Below are 17,243 nucleotides of genomic sequence, written 5' to 3' on the forward strand. Positions count from 1 at the left end.
TATGTTTTCTTTAATAATACACATTATTACAAAAAAGGTTTTTATTTCCAAACGTTACTTTCTTATTAAAAGATACCGTCACTGATTTGGCTGTGTGTGTACTCATGATGTTGCAAGCATAATTATTCTTGCTCTCCTTTTAGAGAGTAGCTATTGGACTAAATCAAGAAAAGCCCATCCAGTAGTCAGTACTTGCCAAGTCCTAACCACTTACTACCACTTACTTTATGCAGTTTACAGTCTGTGAAAGGACCTTGATGAGCAACTGTGCACTGCTTCAAATGCAAAATAGAAATATTAAAATATTTTTAAGCCCTTAGTTGAGGGAATTAGAACTATGTAAGGACAGGGAACCTCCGTGTTAAATGACAGCTATTTTTCTTACCATTTTTAATTAATGAACCATTAGGACTAAATGCACTTAAGACCTTACCTAATGTTCTTGCCAAAAATCCACCGGCAGCCATTAGTGAGGCAACCTCTTTATTGCTTAATAGTTTTACTTACAAAACTGTTGGGCAAAATGTGTATTATAACAGTGGTTGCCAAGCTTTCATTTTATTTTATGGAATTCATTTTATAATTATTATTTTGTATACTAACATAAGCTTCCTCAGGGCTTATAAGTATAATTATTATATATAAGCCATAATAGACGTGCTCTATTATGTCAGGTTGAGTGTATTTAATATATTTATTTTTCTTCTTCTCTATAGAAGGCACAATTGTACCAGAATATTTTAGATACTTTTTTTTTCCATTTGCCTTTTTTTCCTTGAAGTATTCATTTTTTGTGATTGTAAGCCAAGCACAAATTATATTGGCTTACCGTCGTTAAATAATTAAAGAATAATCTTTAATTCTTATAAATGATTTTATTTTTTATTTAGTAATGTAGGAGACTATTCCTACAACCCTGTGTCACACCAATGATAATACATGTTAAATCTTGAATGGCTTGTAAAAATGTAATTAAAAACCCAACGACCTGGGGCTGAAAATGAAGCCACTATAAAGATTCAAATACTGTAATTCCTTAAATAATCACTTGAGGCTACTTTCAAAAGTGAGTCAATCCCCGTGGACGTCCATATTAAAATGGCTTTACAAGAGGAAAAAAATGTTTACAGTCTGTTAAAGTTTATAACCCTAATTTGAGATCCCGTCTTCCTTCTCTCACCCCAACTGGTCACAGCAGATGGCCCCGCCCCTCCCTGAGCCTGGTTCTGCTGGAAGTTTCTTCCTGTTAAAAGGGAGTTTTTCCTTCTCACTGTTGCCAAAGTGCTTGCTCATAGTGGGTCATATGATTGGTGGGTTTTTCTCTGTATGTATTATTGTAGGGTCTACCTTACAATATAAAGCGCCTTGAGGCAACTGTTGTTGTGATTTGGCGCTATATAAATAAAATTGAATTGAAAAATTGGTATAAAAAATGATAGTTTGCCTCATACTTATAATGGTAGCTAATTACTGACGCATGTAGCTGTAGCTTCTGGATATAGGCATTTTTAATACTCAAGTTTTGGTCTTCAAACTTCTACTATTTTCATATGTTACTTATTATCACTAATTAGCAATTAAGTCTGTAATACACCCATACGCATTTATAGGCAACTTGTTTACTAAGCTAGGTGGTGCTAGCTGAGAACTCAGCACTCCACCTTCTCATCCAAACATGTTACATTGGGCTCCACAAAGCCAATGTGGCATCTGTAGCACTGAATGTTGTGTTATGTGATTACATCTTTTATATATAGTCTCTGGTATTTAAAAAGTTGTTTGTAGAAAAAAATAACTCTGAAACATCAAACACAATATTTATTTTATTAAAAGAAACTATAATGTTTGAAAGCTGACAAACTGAATAATCTTCTTAATATTATTTAGCTGAGAAATTAGAAAAAAAATATCAGTTTCCTTGCAAGTATTGCATTGTTGTGTTGGCTTTGATGTGACATTTGAGTAAACATGCACATTCAATGAGCAACCAAGAGAAGACATGAAGCGAGCAATACTGTTTACTTCCCTTCTCACTTTAATGTGTGTATTCACAAGCTTACATATGAGGCGGCATTCTGAGCATATCTAGATAGGCTTATGTAGGCTTATCAACCTACATCTTTTACAGCTTAATACCTCCAGGGTGTGTTCATACATCACTCTGTCAGTTGTTATCAAGCAGAATGAATTGAATAGGCTGGGTTTGTCCTTCACTTAAAATTCTCTGTTTTCAGAGGAATCTGTTACTTCACGTGGCTTTAATGTGTTTACGCCTACCTTTGGTAAACCACAGATTAGCATCTAAGAATGTGGGTAACAATAACAATGTGTAAAAACACCAGTCTGAGACACGGTCAGCTTCTTCATTCTGTTTGTCATGTGATTACACCTGCTTCTGCAGTGATAGTTTTGAGATTGGATCTGCTAAAAAACAGAGATACCTGACCTGACTAACAAATCAATGTTTGCCGCTTATAGATCTTTGATGCTTTCCTGCAGTGCCACTGACTAAGAAATGAGCTTTATGTGAGAGCATGTATTGAATGTTTTGAAGATGTGTTGAGCTGAAAATGAGGAGGCAATCTAAAATTACCTGATATTATTTAAAATGAGATCACATTAAATAACAGAGGACATATAAGGAACGACGCCAAATTGAGAATTAGTACACAGTAAAATATGTGAATCAAAATAAATAGTAAAAACTATTGCAAGGTAACTTTACAAAATGATATTCATCAGTAAATGGATCTGATTGTGGTGTCATAAAATATAAGAGCGCATTACAAACCTACTGAAAAAGTACCAGTTTTACAAAAACATGTGGAAATGTAGTTGTTATAAAAATTCTGTTTAATTTAAGAATACATACAAGCCTGATGTGCAACCCAGTATCACGACAAAACATGTAAAAGGCACGCCTGTCACACTTCACTCCTCCAAAGTGTGAAAAGACACATGCAGAAGCTGCAGTAACAGCAGAAAAGCATTTAAACAGACATTATTAACACGTTTACATACATCATTTCTGACGATTAAGGGCTGAATGTGAAATGACTGAAATGTATCCTATAGGTTTTCTTGTTCACTTGCCTTTAAATATTTTATGGTAATGCAGCTTCTGCATGTGTGTCCATTACACATTTTGGCACAATATTGGGTTGTGATGTGTCCGAATTGGTGTCTTTGTAACTACTGTCTAAGACCGAAGTGAGAGCTGGTGTCTTGCAGGTTTTGGATGTGTCTTTGAATCAACACAGCTGATTTAAATGGCTAAATAACTTCTTCCATATGTCTTGAAGTTCTCCAGAGGCCTGGTAATGAACTAATCGTTTGATTCAGGTGTGTTGTCCCCAGTGTTGGGTAAGTTACTTTAAATTAGTAACTTAGTTACATTACTAGATACTTCTATCAAAAGTAACTCAGTTACTTCAAGTTACTCGGTACTTTCAGAGTAACTAGTTACTAGGGAAAGTAACTTTGGTTTTACTCAGAATTCTCTTGTTAATGTGTTGCTTCCGTAACTGGATATCCAGCAAGATTGCCAGTCTTCTAGCTTGCTTACTTGCCACAAGTGCACTGTGCCACCTACCAATAGAAAGGAAAAAATAATGTGCACATTTCCACGAGAGAAATCTCACGCCTGATTCTATCCTAGCCTGCTTTTTACATCCAACACAAAAACTGCAGTCGTGGTGCTTTCGATTGTACTCAGAACTCGGAAATTCTGCCTTCTGAACAGGAAGATGTAGGTAACACCAGACTGCAGATGAGCTGCATACAGGGCTGGACTGGGACAAAAAAAACCGTCCCGGGCATTTTGACTAGAGACCGGCCCACCATTATAGGAAAAATCATAAAGCCTTTGAATGAAAATAAACACTGTTGTGACAGTGATGTACACTGTTCTGATGGGATATATGTATCAATCTATCAATTGTTTGTTGCAAGACTCAGATAATTATTTTTTTAAAAGTGAGACATTTTAAATGAGAATAAGAAAGTATTTCCTTGAGCCCCCCTTTCCCTTTTAATGCCCTACATGGACCCTTGGCAACACTTTGCTAGATCCGCCCCTGCACAGTTACCAGCTGTCAGCTACTTAGAAAAGGATCCTGGTGTTATTTGTCTCTCAGAAACAGTTCATAACTTCCCTTCAACTCATTCATGTCACCTAAAAGGTAAACCTGTTTCTCCATCACAGCTCTGATGATTCAGTAAGGACATCTCCTGGTTTCATCTTCATGTTTCCCTCTCACCACACAACCAAACCATATCATGACCAGCAGGTTTACAGCTGTGGCTCCAGCAAACATCAGCTGATACTAGAAATTAATATTAAATAAATTCTAACAGCAGCTGATCAAGCGTAAACGTGCTGCTGTTGTTTACCGTGACATCTGCTGGTTTCCTCTTTCTGGCGCAAAGTGGGCGATAAATAAACAAGAGAGAAAAGCCGATCAGCTGATCATTGATCAGTTTCATGATTGAAGTAGAAACAGGAGAGGGAGGGTGAGAGGATGAGAGAAGAAGAGGCAGCTGTGCAGCAAAGACACAGAATAACTTTGTGTCTTTTTCATTGTAGCTGAAGTCCGGGACAAACTGTGTTCCTTTTCACCTCAATACGAAACGCGTGATATTTTCTCTGAATACGAGACGATTCCGTTTTTTACGGGACGGTTGGCAACTCTAATAATTAACCTTATGAACAAAATAAAGTTCAACATCAGTAACATAGCACCCACCCAGCTGTATAGAAACTCCGTCATGCTAGCTAGCACGAAATACGAAAAAGTCAGCATAACAAAAATAAACTCCACCTAAACTTGGTTCATATCTGACCCAGATGGACTGCAGGTTATAACTTCTTACCTGAAGATCAGTTCACCTGACACTCTCGGACCAGCGGCCGCTTCGGGTCTCTCCTCTTGCCTCCCTTTTCCTTCATCCACCTGCTGACTTCCACCACTTGCTAATGTTATTGAATCTGTGGAAGCTCCGCGATAGCCACCACACGAATTAACGAATAACGAGCCTCTCTAAATCCCAGTAACGAGTAACGCGTTCCCGGTTTTGGCATAATAACTAGTTACCGTGCTCGTTACCACAATAATAACGTAGTTACTGTAACGCGTTACTTAATAACGCGTTAGTCCCAACACTGGTTGTCCCAGGGTGAGATCTAAAACCTGCAGGACACCAGCACTTGAGGCCTGGAGTTCCCCAACCCTACACACTGAAGGTTCCAGAGTTAGTACTAGCTTATTTGTTTGGTAATTAATAATGAATTTCATAATCTTAGAAAGTGTTACCCTATCTGTGGTCGTTTGCCTTCATAAGAGCTTTTTAGATACTAACGTCCTCTGACCACAACTTTATTGGCATTTACAGCATGGACACATGTTAGGGATCAGTAGGAAAAAAGATTTACAGAATGTGCAGGTGGTAATTATGTGGTAATTTAACTATGTCCATGTCTTCAATGGAAAGGACTGCCAGACTGCAACATATAAAAAACGATGTCACTTCACAGTATTTTGTATTAAACTGCCTTTTTTAAAAAAAATTTATGAACCGATTGTGGTGGAATCTGAATCATTGCAGCCCACTTTTTTACCTACTGAAATAATCTATTATGATAAAGACAGCCCTTTTTGAAGAAGCCAAGCATGAACAATCCAAAATTACTAGACAGGGTAAACAGGGCCTGTTCGAAAAAATAAGTAGTAATTATGTGTGCAAGTTTTGTTTTTTTTAACTGTAACTTCACAAAGTTACGAAGTCATCCACATGCATTGCTAAATGAGGCAACAGTGTTTGTAGGAAAAACCAAACCATTATTAACCCTCTTATAAAAGGAATGTTAGGTGAAGTGGATAAGCATGTAGTTAGTGTGAATAAAAACCCTTGGTGGATGGGTGATTTTAGAACTGTGACATGTCTGAAAAGATCACCATATACAAATGTTAATGGGTGTGCTGTGTCTTTACATTGAAAGTTATCACTGAGAGAGAAAGAAGCAACAGAAGTTGTCTTACTTTGTTCTCTCAAACAGTTCACAGCCTCTGTGTGGGTGCAGCTGCTGTGAGAGAGAAAGAGAGAGCAGAAGCTACATCAGCTATAGATTTTTCACTGAGTATGAAAGAGATAATTCTGGAAGACAAAGTTGCTAATTAGCACAACAATGAGGTGAACGGAAGTGTAATGATCACTGCTGAGCGTGAGCAAGATGTATTGTGCCCCAGTTGAAATTGCTGAAATTTTTCATATTAAACATCAAATTATTATCTAAATTCCTACATTGAAAACTGAATACCGTCCAAATCACAAATAAACAGCATCTATAAACTAATATTAAACAGGTTTGAGCAAACATGGTCAGGGCTTTGTTCACTTTGGAAAAAAAAAAATAGAACTTGACTGTCCGGTCTGTTTCCTTGTTGTAGCTGCAGTAACAAAGAAAAAAAAAAAGCCAAACTGCCTGCTTTTTTTCCTCAGATGCAGCCTATTCTTCATTGACTTGTCCTTAGTGATGCCCCACTACGCAGTCCATCAGAGATAAAACTGTACATTCTCTAAAGTGAATTGGCAAGAGGACGTTGAGCTGATTTGGCAGCCACCACTGAACCAAAGTGCTGCTAAAAACCCCTCTGACTGAGATGAATAGAGAAAAAGCCCTCTAGGGTACGTTTGTTTGTGAGGCATTTTCAGGTGACTGATGTAAAATATTCACAGCATCACCAGCCTTTAATTTCAAACATGGATTTTTACCTCACCCAAATGAAGACGAATGCCAAAACAAAGCTGCCTTTAAGAAGAGCATTGGTCCCCTGGTTTTAAGAGATAACATATTTAAATGGTGGAAACGCTTGGCCTGAAGGCCTGTAGGACTGAGCGAAGAAGCTCTGGAAAATAATCAAAGACGGGAAAAATGAGATAGGAGTGCAAAAAAGAAAAAAATGGCTCTGCTGTTACATAGTGTGATGAATCAGCCCTTCCATTTCAGTAATTTCCTTTGAGAGCTGCCGTCATTTGTCAAACATTTTGCGGTACGAGTTAAGGTGTCATATGCGGGTGAGTGGAAGAGATGAGACGAGGACAGAAAAGCCTTATTTAGAGGGCCTTTTAGCCCAGGATCCAAGTACACAGGAAAAGTTGCAATAGTCATCCTACTTACCTTTTATTTGCTGCACCAGCTCGTCCACATTGAAGATTCATTAAACTAAGCTTGTGAGGGGAATATTACTGACAGGAAGGAGAAGTGATAAGGATTGCTTGACCCAATCTGCTGTGCCTGCCTTAGCTGTTCAGCCATTACACTCAGTTTGTCCAAGTTAAGGAGCGCACAAATAAAGTTTGAGCATCTGAAGATTAGCAGATAACTGCTGCTGAGCAACAATTTCAGAGCACAGGGCTTCCAAAGTTTGAGGCTGTTTTGATGCGATGATAAAGAAAACCAAATGAAAAAAGACAAAGTACTTTGTCATCGTGAGCATGGATGAATAATTCATTATGGACAGATCTTTTTTTTCATGGCCATTATTCAGAAAGGAAGATAAATGCTCTTCTTTTTAGCTCTTAACCATGTTCTTCACCAAATTTTAACACAAGTTCCCTTCCTTGATATGTTGTAGACGAAGAAGCTGATTATGGCAAAGCTGAAATCTGACTTTAGATGTCAAGAAGAAGCTGGGAGATCTCTTCTCCCAGCTTCCTCTTTTTCATGTGCTGTAGGTTAACAGAGGTGAGGCCCGAGGAGCTAAAACAACACAGTCAAATTTGCTCCCTCGCCCCTCTTCCACTACTTGCAGTAAAAAAGCATAGCTTAGTTTCCCCTAGTGAACATAAAAGCACATTGAGTATTAAATTGCACTTTCCCCCCGTGCCTTTTTCCCCCATTCCAAAAGCCACACAATAATCACATTCTGATGCTATTTGCTTCCTCCTCCTCTTTTTTCTTGCTTATACTTTATAAGCTTATCCCCCCCTTTGGTTGACATTAGAGTGTAAGCCAGTGCAACAAAGTGGTCTTAAACATGCACGGAAATCCTCAAAGACTGAATAAACAGGCGGAAACGTATCTCAGATGCAAATGTGGATTTGCACATCCACTACGCCGTGGTGATTAAGGGAACAGCAATTCTTGAAGGTGCAGAGAATGAGGCAATTTTGAGATGAGCGATGAATTTTTTTTTAAACATGAAACATTAATGTCATCTTGTACTTTTTTTCTCCAGCAAGCAGAAAGTGCAGCCATTCAAAGTCCATTGTTGCTCAAACATCTGACAACACAAGCTCACTAAGTGACATTTTATGCTGTTTTGTGGAATTATTCATATGAGAGATTTGCAGCAGTGATGAATGTTCATCAGTAAAATGCTCCTAACTTGTATTATAATAATATTAAAGCCACATTTTTAAATAATGAATGTGCCTCAGAGCCATCTGTATCAGTGGAACATGTTAAAGGGCTAAGTGATATTTTGCCCTGCCAAGGCTTCACACTAGTAACACACAGGCTATCATCCATTTACTTGCCTGGCAAGACACTTCATAATCTGATTCAGAAAAGACAGGTATCTTAACAGCCAACTTGTGGCGTAATTACCTTTTATCAAGGTAATTACAAATTAAATTTTATTTAATTTGTTAGCTTCAGTTCATCTAGAATTAAATCAAACAAAACTGTATCTCTAATGATTTCTTGTCAGTCAGTTGTCAGAAAGAAAATATTTCTTAGTAAGTCTGTGAAAAATCAAGTGCATTCCAGTTAGGATGAACTGTTTTTTTTAACTATATATATATATATATATATATATATATATATATATATATATATATATATATATATATATATATATATATATATATATATATATATAAAAAATATTAAAATATTTAAAAAAATTAAGTCTTCTTAATTTTTTTTACTCCCATGTCCCTTGCGGGGCTCCGTATGTATGAACATATGGGTGGGTTAAAAAGTGTTTTTCCAGAATATTAAAATAAAAGCGTAAGTAATGTAAGTGCATCAAATATCTACATAAGACTGTGAGTTTGTGTTTAAATCAATAAAGTGCTGCAAAAAAAATACCTGGAGCTAAAAATTTAATTCCACTCGAGGTGTTGCAAAAAAACAAAATGTAAATTTGTTCTATGCATTTGGTTTTCTATAACTGATTTTGAGCATATTTATTATTGGAAACTGCATCAGTTTAATATCTGTGATGGAGCATAATAGAAATAAGCATTTGTGCCCTTCAGTGTTCTGATTATTAGTATTTTAGTCCCAGGCTTTTATAGTCATTATTCTCAGTCAATAAGTTTCCATTTTACTTGTCAGAGAGTGTGAAATAGAGAGATAATACTGATGTTCACACATTTTAGATAATACTTTGAAAGTATCACACTAATCAAACAGCTTCCATTTGTCATGCTTGCAGGGTCAGCGTCACAAAAGGTTATATTCATTTTATTGTGGTAACATTTTGAGTGCCTTTATTGATTATACTTTTATGTTTTTTTACGTTAACAAAAAAGAGAGCTGATTTTGAGGTTGGTCAGATTTGTTTGATTTCATGTGCTTCCTGTTGAATAATCTTATTGAATTTGCTCTGTTTTCTTCTTTTCTGTTATCATGTTTATCTGGTTGCAGTGAAACAGCTTCACTGCTGCTCTACCAAATAAAACAGATTTGAACTAGAGGGAGAAATTGAGGTGTCCTTTACTCTGTGTGTACACAACCTTTCCAGTGGGAGACGTGAGATTCACCATCTATCTTCTTCCACTGTGAAAACTGAGGAAAACAAGCAGCTGTGCTGTGCTTAGTCCAGTTACGATGCCAAATCCTGGCTCTGGCTCTCACCTGCTCCAAAAGTCAAAATGGCGCACTTGTGTGTTGGGCCACTGTGCCATCTCAGAGGGGAGCAATGTTAACTTTACAAGCAGCAGTGTTTCCCCTGAACGAATGTGTGTGGCAGCAGCAGACCTACATATTTTACAGACAAGAGTGTAAGAAGAAGCTGAGGAGGATGCCTTCAGGGGTCACTGGGGAATGCCTGCTTTGCTTGACTATAGAGACAAATTAAAGGAAAAACGCAAACAAACAAGTGAGGTACCACAACAAATGTGTGGGTAAAAAAGCTCACTGAATTATAAAAATAAAATGAGTTAAAAACAGCATTTCAGATCTCAGTTTTGTTAAATGCCTGTTGGAAATTTTAGAGACTCTAAATATGAGATTATCTTTGGAAAAAGAGGTATTCATTCTTTTAGTAGACTTCCAGAGCACTCAATTTTTCTCAGTCGCTCATCCAGCTAGGTTTCAGCGTTAAACTAGTCTATTACATGACCAACTCAGAAAGACAGACAACCGTTCATGTTCAATCAACACCTAAAGCTAAATTAGAAGCCAAAATTAACCCAACATATACCCAGCTGGACTGTGGGTGGAAATAAGAGCACCTCTGCATAGATGCAGCTTATAGTAGCCACATAGCACTGTACTAGTAACACTTCTTTTAGAACCTCTTTAGTCAAAGTAGGATTGTTATTTCATCTCTACTAATTCATATTTGCCAGAATGTTTCTGTTCCCACACCTGCCAGCCACTTGTATAGCCTATGATTGGAGAACACAACCCTGCTCTTCCATGTCAAAGAACATGAAATATTTTTTTTTAAAGCCAGTAAAGTCAAGGGGAGAAAGAAACAAAAATGAATGGTGGAAACTTAGACTGGAAGAGGGTTGCAGAGTGGTGTGTAGCAACAAGACTGTCTGCTGGCTAAAGTATTTTAAGTAGCCCACTTATATTTGCTTGTAGGTTAACTCAAAAGGAAATAGGCAGAGCAATCTTGACGTTGGCATGGGGAAGTGTCAGGTTCACTGGCAGAGTTTTAGCTTGAGGTCAGTTAATTGTTCATGGTAAATTATGCTGAGGTTATCGTCATGGTATTCCTAGCTTTTAAACCCCTTTTTGTAGATTCGTATTCAGCAAAAATTGGACCATTGTTTTTCACCAACCAGCTCAAAAAAGGTTGATAGTTCATGTACTATGTGCAAAGCGGTCGAAAGAGGAATGTAATGTGGGAGGGAGACAGTAATTTAAATATTCAGTAATAACAACTTAATGGATCATTTTAACAGGATTTATCTATTAATTCTAGAGTGGAATATTTTCATGTGCCATATTTGCTTTAACAGTAGGTTGATTATTTTAGCCAATATATTTTTTCAGGTTTTATTATAGAAGGCATTTTTGTGGGGTTTTTTTTGTTTGTTTTTTAATTTTCATGCTCATTATATTTGTATTGTTCATTGTTGCCATCCAGAGAATACAAAAGGCTTTCATTTCAGTTATCAAATCTTTATCGGAAATCTATGGGACTTTGTTACAATGATCGTGTTATGGTGATGCCTGTTTCAGCAAAGTTTAGAACTTGATCTTTTAAAAATTGTGATTAAAAATACTTGTCTTATGAACCAATATTTTTTTAAATATGGTTTTAGGTTTAGTGAATTCTAAATGAGCACTAGGCTTGTAATAAGTTAATCAAAAGGTAAGCCTGGAGGGTATAGTGAAAAGTGTCACGTCCACAGCATGTATGAGCGTCACAAAGCGCTTATTCTACAAAAGCCTTTAAGCGCAATTAAATGTTCCATTAAATGCAGCTGTTAGTTATTCAAACATAGTCAGCACAGTTATCTTGTATACAATTATGGTGCATTAATAATTCCCCCGCCAACGGATCCGTGGCTTTTACTGATCACAGTTTAAAAAAAAAAAGTCTTGACTCCTTTAGCAAAAAACTTTTTTTTTTCATTTTTGGGTTGCTTTCTAATAGGGAAGGCTGACTGTGCACACATGCTCTGCTCCACTGGGTTCCTTTTGCAGATGGCCTCATTGCTATGCATAGAAAAGCCATCTTTAGATAAGTTAAGTTGGACATCTGTCTGTGTTAGAAATTAATTTGTATGTCACTATATAGGCTGCTTGGATTTTAATTAATAGCATTAAGGCATCCATAACAAAAAGAAGAATGGAAGTCCATCTCTCTCCAATGCTTTACTGCTGTCTCCCTGTCCTGGAGAATGAAAATTGTGATTTTTTTAATAAGCAATAGACTATATTTTTTGTAAATTGAAAAATACTTGCTCAGTAAGTTTTTTATTTTATGGGGTATTGATACAATGTGTGCATGCATACAGCAGATATAGAGCTCCCAGCCATTATTCCTCTGCACGTCTCTTTGCACTCTGTGTTATTCATTGACCTTGTAGTTGTCAAAAGCAGATGTCAAAAGAGACAACTTTTCTGCCCACAGCGGCAAAAGTCTTCCTTTTCCTCCTGGCTGGATACCACAGTTGCCGTCATTAATCTGGCAAGGAGATGGAGTTACTTTTATTGGACTCTTGGGAAATTATTAAAAGAAGACAGCGTCATGGTTTTTGGCAATAATTCACGAGTGACAGCGACAGAGATGGATTTCCCTTCAGGTTGTCAGCTTATCTTTGGTGCCTGTGGATCCTGCATGCATATACACATGCGCTAAATTAAGCTTTTGTCAACAATGATTGAGCTGAGATTGCTCACAAACTATATAAGCTCAAAAGGACAGGAGAAATGGGTGACTGTTTTGTCAGCACAAATCTGGTGTTTTGGAGGGACTTGGATATAGTTTGCATGTTTCAAGGCTCCTTGGAATAGTTTTTTTTACACCCCTATCAAAAGTTGTTCTCTCGTTCCCCAACTTTTCTCACGCCCAAGTTTTAACACATCTTCTTCAGCAGATTTAACATTCACTCCATAAAAATGGGCTTTTCGAGAAAGAATCTGTTTAGAGTTCAGCGTGTCTTTATCACCACACAACCTAGTATTATGAATAACACTGCAAGCCGTTTTGTGGCTTTTTACTGCACATTTTTATAATGTTGTTATTTCACCTCCAAGAATGATGCCCTAACCCTGACGTAGAACCTAACCTTTCCATGTGTCATTTTACTGCCTTAAAGGACATACTATAACCTTAAAAAGCATTGACATGTGCCTGAAGTGATGTTCTATTTATGCAGAGTTCCACATTGGATCACATCTTGTGTAAAAATCTCTGAACTGTAACACCTCTCAGTTTGTTCAGATTTTGTGCTTAATTTAGCTGGCTTGAGACATTTATTAAGTTGTGTACTTGACTCTTTTGAGTCAAATGTAAGGTTGTAGGTCATGTAAGTTTGCTTTCGCTGCATGCTGACCTATGCCATTTTCTGGCTTTTTACGCTGAATAGCAACAGCTTCTCCCTGTTTTCACCAATTTGTATTGCAATTTTCATTATAATGGACTGAGCACATAAGAAGAAAGCCTCTGAAAAGATTTACATTCCAACTTTGGAGTGGTGCGTTACAGTGCAAATGATTAATTGAGTCAAAACCCATTTTTAAAAATAACCTTTTATTTCCAAAGGACAGAAAAGGTTTTAAGCCAAAATGTCAAGACAACCTTCTTCAAATGGACGGTGAGAAAGCCAGCAGTGACTACACTCGCTTTGGATGGTCACCCTGTTCAGTGCACAAAGAGGAATACTATTAGTGTAATCACTCTGCCACACATTCTTGCACTCAGTCACTGTATTTTAAAACCAATTTCTCTTCAACGCACCTTAATGCATCAATTTATGATTAACAGCAAGGAATGGCCTAATGGTGCTAGAAAATTGAAGCAGTCGCTGTATAAATTGTTTGCTTTTTGTCTTGCTCTCTTTTTCTTATGATATTCAGTGAAGCATTCATTAAATTACAACATTTTAATTTAGAGTGACAAAGAAATGGAGAATTTGTTGTAAAGTAGAGAATAAGCAGAGTTTTAATAGATCACCCAACCGGTAATAGAAATAAACACATTCAGCTCGAGTGGAGCTGTGGATCAGTTATCTGCCTAAATGACTTCAAAAGCTTCATTTGTCCCAGAGAGTCATTTCCTCCTGACACACAGGAGGAGATTAATGAAGAAACAGGGCAAAGACAGGTTCACCCGACTTGTTCATACAAGCAAGCAACAGATGCAGCGCAAGAAACATTATCTAATCTTCTACACTCTGTTAGATTTGTTGTCATTTATTTCTTGGTTCTAGTTTTCCTAAATGCTGCATTAGCATCGCACATTCATCAGTTTCACATCTGTTATAGAATCAGCTTTGCTTTTTCTTTTTTTTCCCCTATACCGCCGATTTGATGCGATAAGCGAAAAGCTTCGAGTACAAATAACAGGTGCTGTTTTTGTGAATTTACCAAGGAAACTGTAAGATCACTTGAGTTGGGTCTGCAGCTCGGACAAAAGCATGCGGTGATGATTACAACACATACTGTTCATTCAAACAAACAGGAGATTTCAGAAAATCTGGACAATACTTACACACAGGACTCACTGTTTAACATTGTGTGAAAACCAATAGTGACTGCATGCAGCACATTTGTCATGCACACATCTCTTCTCCAATAGACGCTCGATTTTCGAGGAAAAGCCTGCACATACTTGTCTATATGTTAGTGAATTTTCATAGCTTTTTCCTTTCCTACTCCCACTTGCTTGGACCTTTTCTGTTGAGTCAATTAACCTGACTTGGAGCAGGTGTGTAAAACAAACTCCTCCAGCTGGCGCTTCCCACGCTCACAATTCATGAACATATCTTGTTTCCAGTGATGTTTGTCTGCCGTAGCTTTTTAATATTAACTTCACTTGAATTTCTTGCACTAGCTTTTTGTAATCTTTATAACTGTGGGACATTGTCAGATATGCGAAAATAACATAACAGATTGTCAGATGTACAGAAATAATAATCGCATAATGAAGCATGGCATGTGGGTAAGGCTGCCGTTTCCTCTATAAACGAGCTGGTAAATGACCTGCTGTCCGTGCCAAATCAACAACTTCTGCCAACTTGTTTGGCGTCTCGCTTCATGTCACTGAACTGTTTCCATGACTTATCTAAGAGTTCTCTCAGGGAAAGAGAAACTTGTGCAAACCGAGTCTGTTACTTCCCTCAAGCTGCAGTAATGTAATCTCCTCAAACTGTCAGTAGCCTGCTCGAGTTGTAATTTATTCTTTCATCAAGACTTTACACCTCCCACACAGCCACATCAATTTCCTCTGGGTAAAGTTTTTCGTTGTGAAGCCTGCCCCACTCTCTTCTCTCAGTCACCAAATTGTCAGACTACCATCACAGCCAACTGCGCTTGTTTCGAGCGACTGAAAAATGGGGTGCTTGATTGCTCATGATTGAAGCAAACACACCCACTGCCAGAAGTATAGTTATGTTTTCTGCACCTCCACAGGTGGACTAAAAGTTGCCAAAAATAAGCTTGTTACACTGTGTTAATCTCACATTATATACCTATGACCAAGTATTGTCTTGTGTGTCACTGATTTTAAAAGAAACCTAAATAAGAATAACTAGTTTGATTAACGTTTCAGTGGTTTACGGTTTCCATGTTTCTGTTTCTTCTTTGTGTTATCTGTTTGCCTCAAAGACAGAAAATTTAGAAACACCACACAGCTCGAAAGCTGTTTGTCACCACAGAAAACATCGAAAACAAGGGATTTGCCGTGACATGCCACTGGGTTTTGAGCACTAATGACTAAAATAATTAATGATTTTAGATATAGACAAATGCTAAATTAGTGGAAAATCTAGATGGTTCAGCCAAACAAGCAAGCAGCAATATCTTTGGAAAAGATTATGGCTCTCACCCTGGTTAGTTTTCCAAAATTGTGCAGATTTTGTACAAATTCAGTGCTTTTTCCCAGGTTGTACGGTAGTTAGTCAGTTCCTTAACTGTATCTTTAAAATGTATGTCACAGATGTGCCTGTCACAAATGAGATTTCTTTAGAACTATAATTCCATCACCTTCTGGGACATAATGACAAACAGTCATATAGAACATCATTTAGACTAAGAGCCTACCATAAGAGCCAGTGTAAAATGAAGCCAGTCCAATATGGCTTTATACTATGCGTTTATATTCAGTCAGTCACACTTGCTCTTAGTTCTAATTGCCTCATCATTTTGTCACGCCATTTTAATGTTCATGTTGATGATGAAATACACATACAAAGTAAATATATTTTGATCCCAGATATGTATTAATTTACCACCATTATGACACTAAGCAAATGACAGCTACACAAAATAGGACAAGAAGGACTTGGACCAGGGAGTGAAAAACAGCACATGGGATTGTGGGTAGTTCTGTCTTAAACCTAGACTCGGTGTATGCTGACCGTGTTCAGGAGAAGGCCAGCTGCATTGCTGCAGACTTAACCCTTCCAGTAAATTAACTGTTTGTTACGGAGCCCCGGAAGGGACATGGGAGGAAAAAAAATTAAGACGGACTTTTGCGAGATCTCGCAAAACAAACTTGGGATCTCGCAAAACTTTTAGCCGCATTCTTCGGAGGCCGCCAGCTCGAAGCCGACCAGGGGGTCGAGGCACGATGTGCCGGGAGAGCGGTGTTCCTCCTCCTGTAGTAGGTCTCGACCTCCTGTTAGCTTCGAGATGGTGGGTGTCAGATCTCCAAAAACGTCGCAGCACTTTTGCAAATATGTGATGTCTTGTAAACCGAGCAGATATTTGACATTTACACCACTACATTCACGCCTCAAAATATCTTACAAGTTTATTTTGTGACCCAGAAAGAGTAATATTACAACTAAGTAGCTGCCGCCATTGTTGGAATTCAACTTTTGTGAGACCTCGCAAAAGTTTTGCGAGATCCCGAGTTAGTTTTGCGAGATCTGGAGTTTGTTTTGCGAGATCTCGAGTTTGTTTTGCGAGATCTCGCAAAACAAACTCGGGATGTCGCAAAAGTTCATTGTAATTTTTTTTTCTCCCATGTCTCTTGCGGGGCTCCGTTTGTCTCTCTGCCATCTGGAAGAAGGTAAAGGAGTTTAAAAACAAAAACCACCAGTCATGCCTTAAAAGAGCTGCGGACATGCCGCAGACAACTGCACTTTACAACATTTTTTTAAAATTGTTTGCCTGTTACATATCTTATTGTATAAAAAAATGCTCTGTTGCTTATATTTATTTATTGTGTGTTTGTCTATGTTAAATACTGTCTGTTCTATGGTGAGGTACACCACAGGATGTTATTATGTGACTACACCATGAATCATATATCTGGAAAGCTAATGATCTTTTGTTTTTAGCGCTAATTAGCAACTGTTAGCATGCAAAAATGAAACGGTTGAAC

General features: G+C 37.6%; 1 protein-coding gene across 2 annotated transcripts in view; it reads left to right on the plus strand.

Moving 5' to 3' along the window:
* Positions 1 to 17,243, plus strand: part of LOC113008657 (BMP/retinoic acid-inducible neural-specific protein 3-like) — a 62,954-nt gene that overhangs the window by 28,809 nt on the left and 16,902 nt on the right. The gene's annotated exons all lie outside the window — the stretch shown is intronic.

The sequence above is a fragment of the Astatotilapia calliptera genome, chromosome 17, assembly GCF_964374335.1.
Source record: "Astatotilapia calliptera chromosome 17, fAstCal68.1, whole genome shotgun sequence".
Classification (NCBI taxonomy): Eukaryota; Metazoa; Chordata; class Actinopteri; order Cichliformes; family Cichlidae; genus Astatotilapia; species Astatotilapia calliptera.